The sequence below is a fragment of the Narcine bancroftii genome, chromosome 5, assembly GCF_036971445.1.
Source record: "Narcine bancroftii isolate sNarBan1 chromosome 5, sNarBan1.hap1, whole genome shotgun sequence".
Classification (NCBI taxonomy): Eukaryota; Metazoa; Chordata; class Chondrichthyes; order Torpediniformes; family Narcinidae; genus Narcine; species Narcine bancroftii.
Genome location: NC_091473.1, coordinates 220,591,230 through 220,603,401, shown reverse-complemented (window position 1 = coordinate 220,603,401; position 12,172 = coordinate 220,591,230). Strand labels below are relative to the sequence as shown.

The window sequence follows — 12,172 nt, the reverse complement described above, 5'->3', positions numbered from 1 at the left end:
TAACGTCATCTGCAAATAAACTGATTTTATATTCCTTGTATTTTATTTTTATCCCTTTTATTTTATTTTCTGTTCTTATCAATTCTGCTAGTGGTTCTATAACTAACGCGAACAATAAAGGTGATAGTGGGCATCCCTGCCTTGTTGATCTGCTTAAGTTAAATTGCTTTGATATATATCCATTTACTGTCACTTTCGCCAAAGGCCCCTTATATAATGCTTTAATCCAATTAATATATTTCTCTGGTAAACTGAATTTTTGTAATACTTTGAATAAATAATTCCATTCTACTCTGTCAAAGGCCTTCTCTGCATCTAAAGCAACTGCTACTGTTTGAGCTTTATTCCCTTCTACTGCATGAATTAAGTTAATAAATTTACAAATATTGTCTGTTGTTCGTCTTTTTTTAATAAATCCAGTTTGGTCTAGATTTACTATTTTAGGTACATAGTCGGCTAATCTGTTTGCTAATAGTTTAACTATTATCTTATAATCTGTGTTAAGTAAAGACATTGGTCTATATGATGTTGGTGCGAGTGGATCTTTCCCTGTCTTTGGTATTACTGTAATTATTGCTGTTTTGCATGAATCTGGTAAGCTTTGTGTTTTATCAATCTGGTTGATTACTTCCAGGAGGGGAGGAATTAATAAATCTTTAAATGTTTTATAGAATTCTATTGGGAATCCATCCTCTCCTGGTGTTTTATTATTTGGTAGTTTTTTTTTTATTATCTCTTGTGTTTCTACTATTTCAAATGGTTCTGTTAATTTATTTTGTTCCTCTATTTGCAATTTTGGTAGTTCAATTTTAGTTAAAAATTCATCTATGTTGTCTTCTTTCCCTTCGTTTTCAGTTTGGTATAATTGTTCGTAGAATTCTCTGAAGTTTTCATTAATCTCCGTTCGATTATATGTGATTTGTTTGTCTTTTTTCCTTGATGCCAATACCATTCTCTTAGTTTGTTCTGTCTTAAGCTGCCATGCTAGAATTTTGTGTTTTTTCTCCTAGTTCATAATATTTCTGTTTTGTCTTCATTATGTTCTTCTCCACCTTAAATGTTTGTAGTGTTTCATATTTTATTTTTTTATCTGCCAATTCTCTTCTTTTAGTTGTGTCTTCCTTCATTGATAATTCTTTTTCTATATTTACTATTTCCCTTTCCAACTGCTCTGTTTCCTTATTGTAGTCCTTCTTCATCTTGGTTACATAACTTATTATTTGCCCTCTGATGAACGCTTTCATTGCGTCCCATAGTATAAACTTATCTTTCACTGATTCCGTATTTATTTCAAAGTACATTTTAATTTGTCTTTCAATTAATTCTCTAAAATCCTGCCTATTAAGTAGCATGGAGTTTAATCTCCATCTATAAATTCTTGGAGGGATGTCCTCTAACTCTATTGTCAATATCAGGGGTGAATGGTCCAATAATATTCTAGCTTTCTATTCTGTTTTTCTTACTCTGTCTTGCATACGAGCTGATAACAGGAATAGGTCTATTCTTGAGTATGTTTTATGTCTACCCGAATAATATGAATATTCATTTTCCTTTGGGTGTTGTTTCCTCCATATATCCAAAAGTTGCATTTGTTGCATCGATTTAATTATAAATTTGGTTACTTTGTTCTTTCTGTTAATTTTTTTCCCAGTTTTATCCATGTTTGAATCCAAATTAAGATTGAAATCCCCTCCTATTAGTATGTTCCCTTGCGTGTCTGCTATCTTCAAAAAAAGATCTTGCATAAATTTTTGATCTTCTTCGTTAGGTGAATATACATTGAGTAAATTCCAAAACTCCGAATATATCTGACATTTTATAATTACATATCTCCCTGCTGGATCTATTATTTCCTCTTCTATTTTAATTGGTACATTTTTACTGATTAATATAGCTACTCCTCTAGCTTTTGAATTATATGACGCTGCTGTTACATGTCCTATTCAATCTCTCTTTAATTTCTTGTGCTCCATTTCAGTTAAATGTGTTTCTTGCACGAATGCTATATCAATTTTTTCATTTTTCAGTAAATTTAGCAGTTTCTTCCTTTTGATTTGGTTATGTATTCCATTAATATTTAAAGTCATATAGTTCATCGTAGCCATTTCATACTTTGTTTCTCTTTCCTTTCCGTTTCCTCATCATCACCTTTCCTTCTTAACCATTTCTGCTTTCTCGTTTTGAACACTTTATAAGACAACATTTCTAAAACATCAAACATTTCCCTTATTTTCCTATCTAAAATTTCTTTAACCCCACTATCCCTTCCCCTTCCTGAGTTGCCCTTTATCCCTTGTTGGGCAACCACATCTCCCCTCTCCATTTGGATTTGCGAATTCACTCGCAAGCATCACCTGATTTCGCAGTGACCGTAACTCTTCCCCACCCATCCCCCCTAGAAAAGATTTCAATTTTCATATATAACAAAAGTCACTCTCTTAATTCCGTCCTTACTTCCTCTCTTCCCTTTCATTCCCTTATTAATTCTTAGCTATACTCTATATATTTTCCTTTAAATATGGATACACTCATGTACACACATATATACATACACACACACATATATATATATATATACCCATATACACACATACATATAGTTCGTGGTCATTTTTACTCTCGTTACATGTCTTCATCTCTCTGCCTGTTTTGTAGTTGTTCTGTAAAACTTCGTGCTTCCTCCGGAACCGAGAATAGTCTGTTTTGCTGCCCTGGAATAACTATTTTAAGTACCGCTGGGTACTTTAGCATAAATTTATATCCTTTTTTCCATAGGATCGCTTTTGCTGTATTACACTCCTTTCTCTTCTTCAGGAGTTCAAAACTTATGTCTGGATAGAAAAATTTTTTTTGACCTTTGTATTCCAGTGGCTTTTTGTCTTCTCTTATTTTCTTCATTGCTTTCTCCAATATGTTTTCCTCTTGTTGTATATCTGAGGAATTTTACTAAAATGGATCTTGGTTTTTGTTGTGGCTGTGGTTTAGGGGCTAATGTTCTATGTGCCCTTTCTATTTCCATTTCTTCCTGTAATTCTGGTCTTCCTAGGACCCTTGGGATCCAATCTTTTATAAATTCTCTCATATTCTTGCCTTCTTCATCTTCCTTAAGTCCCACTATCTTTATATTATTTCTTCTATTATAATTTTCCATTATATCTATCTTCTGAGCTAACAGCTCTTGTGTCTCTAACTTTTTTATTAGATTCTTCTAATTTCTTTTTTAAGTCCTCTACTTCCATTTCTACGGCTGTTTCTCGTTCTTCCACCTTCCATCTTTTTGCTATATCTGACATGACCATCTCTATTCTATTCATTTTTTCTTCTGCACTTTTAATTCTTCTTTTTATTTCACTAAATTCTTGTAATTGCCATTCTTTTACTGATTCCATATATTCTTTAAAAAAATATATATCCATTGTCTTGCCTTTCCCTTCTTCTTCCATTTCTCTATGTTCTTCTTCTTCTTCCTCTGGGTTGGCCATCTGTTGTTTCCTTGTTTTCTTTTTTCTCTCTTCTTTCCTGTTCTCTTTATTTTCTATGTTCTCTTCCTGTTGTTGTGTTGCAGCTGTTATCCTCAGCTGTGGAGATCGACTCCTCAGCTGGTCCCCCCTCCCATCAGTGTTTTTTTTTCATGCGCGGTTGCGCACTTTTACTTGGCTTCGCGAGCCATTTTTATAGTCCCGAGCTCGGGACTTCCACTGACCTTAGGGAGTGGGCTTCTCTCTCCACGGCGGGCCTGCTCGAACAGGTAAGGCCTTCACCTTCTTCTTCCGACATTTTTTCTTCTTCTCTTCTTCCCGTTGCTTTCGACTTTTCTTTCTTCGCTGCCATTTTCTTCCCACCTTTATTTTCACTTTGTTTTAATTTTTATTCTTGTACCTTTGTGTTTTGTGTATTTTTTTAAACTTTTCCAGAGAGGGCTGGAGTTCCCTGACCGGCTACTACTCCATTACGTGACTCCCGCCAAGCTTTCAGTTGATGATATGCAAACATTGTACCGTGAATTATTCCATATTTGTACTTCAACTGTTCAAATGTTAATAAATTATTTCCCAAAAAACAATTTTCTATTCTTTTGATTCCTTTTCTCTCCCATTCTCTAAAGGAAAGATTATCTATTGTCAAAAGGATTCGTTGATTTTCCATCAATAGTAATTTTGGTATTTGGTAATTCGTTTTTTTTTTCCTTTCTAAGTGGATCTTCTTCCATATATTGAGTAAATGATGCAGTACTGGTGAGCTTTTATATTGTACCAGCTTTTCATCACACTTATTAAATATATGTTCCGGTACCTTCTCCCCTATTTTATCTAGTTCTATCTTAACCCAGTCTGGTTTTTCCCTTTTCTGGTAAAAATCTGATAAATACCTTAATTGTGTGGCTCTATAATAATTTTTAAAGTTTGGTAACTGCAAACCACTCCGTTCATTTATCTAATGCTATCCTTGGTTTCCCACTTTCCACAAGAATTTCCTTATTATTCTCTTTAGTTCATTAATGAATTTCTCTGTTAAAGGAAATAATGAATGAAATAAGTATTGTATTCTTGGGAAGACATTAATTTTAATGTAATCCCTATCAATGTTAGCGGTAATTCTTTCCAATGTTCTAAGTCTTCCTGCAATTTCTTTATTAGTGGCAGATAATTTAGTTTGTACAGGTGGCTTAAGTTATTATCTAACCTAATACCTATGTTTCGGATTGCTTGTGTTTGCCATTTAAATGGTGATTCTTTTTAAAATTCTGTATAATCCGCATTACTCATTGGCATCACTTCACTTTTATTTGCATTGACTTTGTACCCCAATATTTCTCCATACTCCTTCAATTTCTTATGTAATTCTTTTATTGATATTTCTGGTTCTGTTAAGTATACTATGATATCATCTGTAAATATTATTTTTATCCCATTTATTTTATTTTCTGTTCTTATCAGTTCTGCCAATGGTTCTATTGCTAAAGCAAACAATGAGGGGGATAATGGACATCCCTGTCTAGTTGACCTACTTAATTTAAATTAGTTTGAGACATATCCATTTACTGTTACCTTCGCCAATGGTCCATTATATAATCCTTTTATCCAATTAATATATTTTCCTAGTAGATTGAACCTCTGTAATATTTTAAATAAATAATTCCATTCTACTCTGTCAAAGGCTTTTCCTGCATCTAAAGCAACAGCAACTGTTGGCTTCTTATTTCCTTGAACAGGATGAATTAGATTAATAAGTTTACAGACATTATCCACTGTTCGTCTTTTCTTAATAAATCCAGTTTGATCTTGTTGTACACTTTTTGGTACACAATCGACCAATCGGTATGCTAATAATTTTGCTATTATCTTATAATCTGAATTAAGTAGAGATATTGTTCTATATGATGCTGGTGTTAGTGGATCCTTTCCCATCTTTGGTATTACTGTAATTATTGGTGTCTTACATGAATCTGGCGAGTTTTGTGTTTCTTCTATCTGGTTCATTACTTCCAGGAGAGGAGGAATTAATAACTCTTTCAATGTTTTATAGAATTCAATTGGGAATCCATCCTCTTCAGACATTTTATTGTTCAGCACCTTTTTTAATATATCCTGTATTTCCTCTATTTCAAATGGTTTTATCAGTTTGTTTTGTTCCCCTTCTTGCAATTTCAGCAGTTCAATTTTAGCTAAAATTCTCCTATTTTATCATCTTTCCCCTTGTTCTCAGTTTGGTATAATTGTTCAGAAAACTCCTTAAAGCTCTTTAATCTCTATTGTGTTGTATTTAATTTGTTTGTCCTTTTTCCTTGATGCCAATACAGTTCTTTTAGCTTTTTCTGTTTTAATTTGCCAGGCAAATATTTTAAGTGTTTTTTTTTTTCTCCAAGTTCGTAATACTTTTGCTTTATTTTCATTATGTTCTTCTCCACCTTGTACATTTGTAATGTTTCATTTTTTATTGTTTTTGTCTGCCAATTTTCTCCTTTTCATTATATCATCCCTTTTTACCAGTTCCATTTCTGTACTATCTCCCTTTCCAACTGCTCTATTTCCCGATTGTAGTCCTTTTTCATTTTAGTTACATAACTTATTATCTGCCCTCCAATAAAGGCTTTCATTGCATCGCATAATATAAATTTGTTTTTCACTGATTCCGTATTTATTTCAAAATATGTTTTAATTTAGCTTTCAATAAACTCTCTAAATTCCTGCCTTTTAAGTAGCATGGAGTTTAACCTCCATCTATATGTTCTTGGTGGGATGTCCTCCAGTTCTATTGCTAATAACAGGGGTGAATGATCATATAGTAATCTAGCTTTATATTCAGTTTTCCTAACTCTCCCTTGAATATGGGCTGACAATAAAAATGTATCAATCCTTGAGTATGTTTTATGCCTACTTGACTAATATGAGTATTCCTTTTCTCGTGGGTGCTGCCTCCTCCATATATCCATAAGTTTCATTTCCTGCATTGATTTAACCATAAATTTGGCCACTTTATTCTTTTTACTTGTCTTTTGTCCAGTTTTATCAAACATTGGATCCAAATTAAGGTTAAAATACCCTCCTGTCAATATATTTTCTCGTGTATCTACAAACTTCAAAAAAAAATCCTGCATAAACTTTTGATCCTCCTTATTAGGTGCATATATACTGAGCAAATTCCAAAATTATGAATATATCTGACACTTTATCATTACATACCTCCCTGCTGGATCTATTATTTCCTCCTCTATTTTGATTGGTACATTTTTATTAATTAATATAGCTACACCTCTAGCTTTTGAATTATATGATGCTGCCACTACGTGTCCTACCCAGTCTCTCTTTAATTTGTTATGTTACATTTCAGTTAGATGCATTTCCTCCAATAATGCTATATCTATTTTTTTCTTTTTTCAGTAAATTTAATAGCCTTTTTCATTTAATTTGGTTATGTATTCCATTAATGTTTATAGTTATATAGTTCAATGAGAGCATCTCATATCCTGTTTACACCTCATTTCTGCATCCTCACCACCACCACCATCCCCCTTTTCCTCATTTTCATCTCTCAGTTTTCCCTTTTTAAACTCCTTGTATGACAACACATTTAAAACATAAAATACTCCAACAACTCCCACATCCAATATTACCTTAACCCCAAATACCCCCCCCCTACTCTCTGAGTTGCCCCTTATCCCTTGCCGGGCAACCACAACTCCCACAAGCGATCCTGCTTGCAAGCGTCAACTGATTTTGCAGTGACCGTTATTCTCTCCCCGCAACCCCCCAGAAAACACTTTTTTTACACATATAACAAAGTTCTCCCTTTTTTCCCTTACTTCCTTCCTTCCCTTCTCTTTCCCTTCTTTAGTTCTTTACATATACTTTGTTTTTACATCTTTATATACACTTTATCACCGTTCTTCATACTTATTACATCTCGTCATCTCTCCTTTTGTCCTACAGCATTCTGCAAATTATTGTGCTTCCTCCGGATCTGAGAACAGTCTGTTTTGCTCCCCGGTTATAAATATTTTATGCACAGCTGGATGACTTAACGTGAATTTATATCCTTTTTTCCATTGGATCGATTTTGCTGTATTAAACTCCTTCCTCTTCTTTAAGAGTTCAAAACTTTTGTCTGGGTATAAAAAATATTTTTTGACCCTTGTATTCCAATGGTTTATTATCTTCTCTAATTTTATTCCTTCCCTGCTCCAGTATATTTTCTTGTTGTATATCTCAAAAATTTTACTAAAATCGATCTTGGTTTTTGATGTGTCTGTGATTTTGGAGCTAGTGCTGTGTGTGCCCTTTCTATTTACATTCCTTCCTGCATTTCTTTCATTCCCAGGACCTTCGGGATCCATTCTTTTATAAATTCCTTCATATCTGTGCCCTCTTCATCTTCCTTTAGGCCCACTATTTTTATGTTGTTTCGTCTACTATAATTTTCCAACTTATCAATTTTCTGAGCTAACAACTCTTTTGTCTCTTTAATTTTTTTTATCACTTTCTTCTAATTTTCCTCTTGTCATTTACTTCTATTTCTACAGCCGTTTCTCATTCTTCCACATTTTCTAATCTTTTCCCTATTTCTGTCATGACTAGCTCTAATCTTTGCATTTTTTCTTCTGTTCTTTTCATTTTTATTTTAATTGCACTAAATTCTAATGACAACCATTCTTTTAATGATCTCATTTGTTCTTCAAAAAAAATTATCTATATTCTGTCCATCTGTTTTACTTTCTATTTCTCTGTGGAAAATCTTGGTCTTCTTCTTCCTCTTCTTCTGTGTCTGTACCTATGTTTGTGTCTTCTTCTTCTTCTCTTCTTTGTATCTGTGTCTCTTCTGGTTTTTCGGATGAGTTGCTTGTCTCACTTTGTTGGGTCTCTTCTTGCTTGGCCTCTTGCTGTTGGTCCTCCCCTTCTGGGCTGCTCATCTGTCGAGCCTTCTGCTGCTGCTCTTCTTGCCGTTCACCCCATCAACTTTCTTCCTCACCTGGTACTACACTCCCTCTCCTGCTGCTTTCCTCATCTTCCTGGTGTTGGGTGTCCCTCAGCTGGTCATGCCTTGGTTGCCCTCTCCTTGGCAGAGCCCCCCTCCTGTCGGTGGTTTCCTTTACCTTAGATTGTGCAGTTGCGCACTTTTGTTTGGCTCAGAGAGCCATTTTTCCAGTCCACCGATCGGGGTTCGCAATTCTGTAGGGCAGGGACTGACCTCAAGGGTTGGGCGCTCCTCATCACCACAGTGTCCTGTTCCTTCCTGCAGGTAAGGCATTCTTCCTTCTTCTCTGGTGACTTTTTTCTTCTTTTTTTCCAGCTGTTCTTACTTTCTTCTTGTTTCTCTTCTCTGTATCTTTATCTTCTATTTCTTGTACTCTATTTCTATTAAGCTTTGCTTTTTCCTAACTTTTTTTCTATTTTCCTGGAGAGGGCTGGTTTTCATGACTGGCCACTACTCCATCACGTGACTCCAATTATGCCCTTCTGGTTTATGCCAAACTATTTTTCTTCCAGAACATTTCCCTTTTCACCCTTAACCCATGCCCTCTGTTTAGTGTCTAAAAATCTTACTTATATTTACTCTATCTCATAATTTTGTATTATATCCATCAACTCTCCCCTCATTCTTCAACACTCCAGAGACATTCCCTGTAACTCCCTTCCTGAAGTGCTGGCAACATCCTAGTAAACCTTCCCTGCACTCTTTCAATTTTATTGATATCTCTCCTGTAGTTATAAGAATTGCACACAGCACTCTAAATTTGGCTCTACCAATGTCTTATACAATAACTAACCAAATCTTTAAGGACATTAATGAGATATTTATAGTGTATTCGATCTTCCAGAAGACATAACTGTACTCACTATACTATTGGCTGAAGAACAAGTGCATTAACATGCGTTCAATCTATAATCAATGTAATGCACAGCATCTGTATATGTGAGCTGTGTTTATAGCCTGTCTGCATCTATCCTGACTAAGCATGCCCAAACCTATGCAAAATTATTTGCATCGCACTTGCATTGAGTGCATACTCGGTCATGCTTGGACTGACCAAAACACCTTGTTTTATGGGCAATATACAAGTAGATTTAAAATATGACAGGAAATCACAAAAATATGCCATATCTAGAAAAGTGTATGTGATAGGACAGTAATAAGGTGATTTTCATGACCAGCTGCCAAAAATTCAAAACATAAACCCAAAGGTGTTTAGTGAATAAAATCTTCATTGTCCAGTATTATTACACTGATCCTATAATAATTTGGAACACTTTGAGTACAATGGCTTGGAAAGGAATTTATCACTCTATCAATTATTCTTCTTTCAATAATACTTCTCTGCTGCTTATGTGAAGTTGTTTTTCATCTGATCATTCAGTTATAAGTTGTCACGAAATGATAAAAATAAGTGAATGAGAAAGTAGATTGTAAGAATATGTTAAAAATGTAAGTTTTAACTTGGTGACTGGAAGAGAAAAGGGGGGCTGCATTCTTTTCTTATTACCAGCCTGGGAGATGATAAGAAGATCCTTAATTGGTAGAATGGAGTGAGACTAACAGACAAATCCAGAGATAATTTAATGAATGTATACTTATAAGGTCCCTTCGAATGGACCAGAAACTAAAGTATGGAAACTAGACATTAAGTGATGTTGTAAGAAATCAGTAGTTCCAAATGCAGCTGTTCCACGAATGTCGCATTGCACAGTAAATTGGAGACCGCACCGCTATTATGGCACATTTTTTTCTCTATGTGGTGACATGTTTTTAATTTAACTAGGCATTATTTTCATACAAGATGTTTCTATTCAGGGATGCTGAGATGCAAATAAAGAGATACTTATTTAAATTTTATATAATCATAAATGGGGTCGACTTTAACTCATAAAAAGACATCTTTTTTACATTTTCATTGATTTAGAATTAGATAATTACCAGATCTCTTTTATTTACTTAGCGCTGGCAGTGGCCAAGAAATGTATAGCGATTACTTGGAAGAATAGAAATGTATTGTCTTTAGATAGGTGGTATTCAGAGATGCAGTTTTGTTTGGTTATGGAAAGAATATCTTTTTCTATACAAGATAAGATGTCTGACATGATAATTTTCTGACGCTCATTCCACTGCTGCATGATCGTATTCTCGTTTAAATAATTTAAAGCATTGTACCTCTGCCCATTCGCATAACTAAGGCTTTCTGTGAAGTGAAATTAACGTGCAAGCTGCAGATGCTGGAACATTAAGCAAATGAAGAAGTGCCGGAGGAGCTCAACAGGTCTTATAGCATCCATGGGTACAAATAGTCAGTCAGCCTTTGGGGTCTAAATCCTTTATCATGACCAGAGGGAAGGGGTAAAATTAATTATCTAAGGGAGGAATAAAATTTCTGGGGCTCATAGTTGTTGTGTATAGGGCAGAGGGTTCTAAAGATGAAGAGGTAGGCAGAGGGAGACACGACTAGGAAGGAAGAAAATATAGAGAGGGGTAAATAAGTACAGGAGTGGGGAAAGAAATGTTGGAAAGTGTTTGCGGTATCTAACATAAGGAAAATCGATGTTTAATGCTATTAAGTTTAAACTGTCCATGAAGAATATGATGTATTGTTCCAGAAATTTACATTTAGCGTCACTCAACAAACGATGAGGACACGAACTAACGCGTCATTGTAGGAAGAGTTGGGGTAGTTCAAATGATTGTCTACAGCAAGCTTAGGTTAAGAACTACAAACACAGATATTGTGTTCAGTAAAGCAGCCAGCTAATCTGAGATTGGTCTCACCAATCAAGATGATTCCACAGCGAGTTCAAATCATGTAGTGGATGAGGCTGGAAAATGTCCATGTAAAGTTTTATCTCACTTAGGACGACAGTTTATGTTCCTGATGAGCGAGAAAATGCAGCGACAAGTTTAGAACTTTCTACAATTAGAGCGAGCTGTGGTGGATGGGATGGAAATGTGAGTGAGAATGGAAGAGTGAACCAGAGGGTTTAGGACAGAAAGATCCCGGCGAAAATGAAGAAGAATTGAGAGGGGACGATATGGTTGTTAGTGGTATCACATCGAAGTTGACGGAAGTGTCAAATAATATCTCGGATGTGGATGATGAAGAAGAAGAAAGTGAGGACCAGAGATACTCGGTCCTTTTTCTTCCTGTGGTAGGTGGTCAAAGACTGAATTAGGAAAATAAGAGGAGATACAAACGTGGGCTTTATCATCGCCAGTAAGGAGCGATCCGAGTTTATCAGAGAAAGGGGTTATTTCGGATGTCACGGATTGGAAGTCATTATCCAGGGAACAGATAGAGTGGAGACAGACAAATAGTGAGAAATGGAAAAAATCCTTCCAATGGACGATATATAATCCCAGTAGCTGTTAGATTAAGTGAGTTGAGTCTCACAGTTAACCCTCACAGCTAAATGAATTACCCACCAACCAAGAGAGGAAATAGATGTGTCCGTTTTGCTGTTCTATACTAAAGCTCGTTCTCACCAATTCATGAAGGAACTCTTGCCGGCCTAATGGTTTTCCATGAGCATCACTATAATCTTTTGTCTTGGAGCCAAGAGACTGGGGCCCAGCTGTCGGGCGATGCTCACTAGCCCTGTAAAAGAAGAATAATGCATGATACGTAATTTAAAATCAATTCAACAAACGGTGATTGACAGACGAGAAAAGATGCAGAGGCCGAGAAATCTGA

At 35.2% G+C, this 12,172-nt stretch overlaps 1 protein-coding gene across 1 annotated transcript in view; it reads right to left on the bottom strand.

Moving 5' to 3' along the window:
* The window catches only part of LOC138764897 (probable G-protein coupled receptor 139), a 43,473-nt gene extending 31,301 nt beyond the window's left edge, over window positions 1-12,172 (bottom strand). Inside the window, exon 1 of the mRNA XM_069941330.1 lies at window positions 11,965-12,172. The gene's annotated coding sequence lies outside the window, so the exon portion shown is untranslated. The remainder of the gene's footprint in view (window positions 1-11,964) is intronic.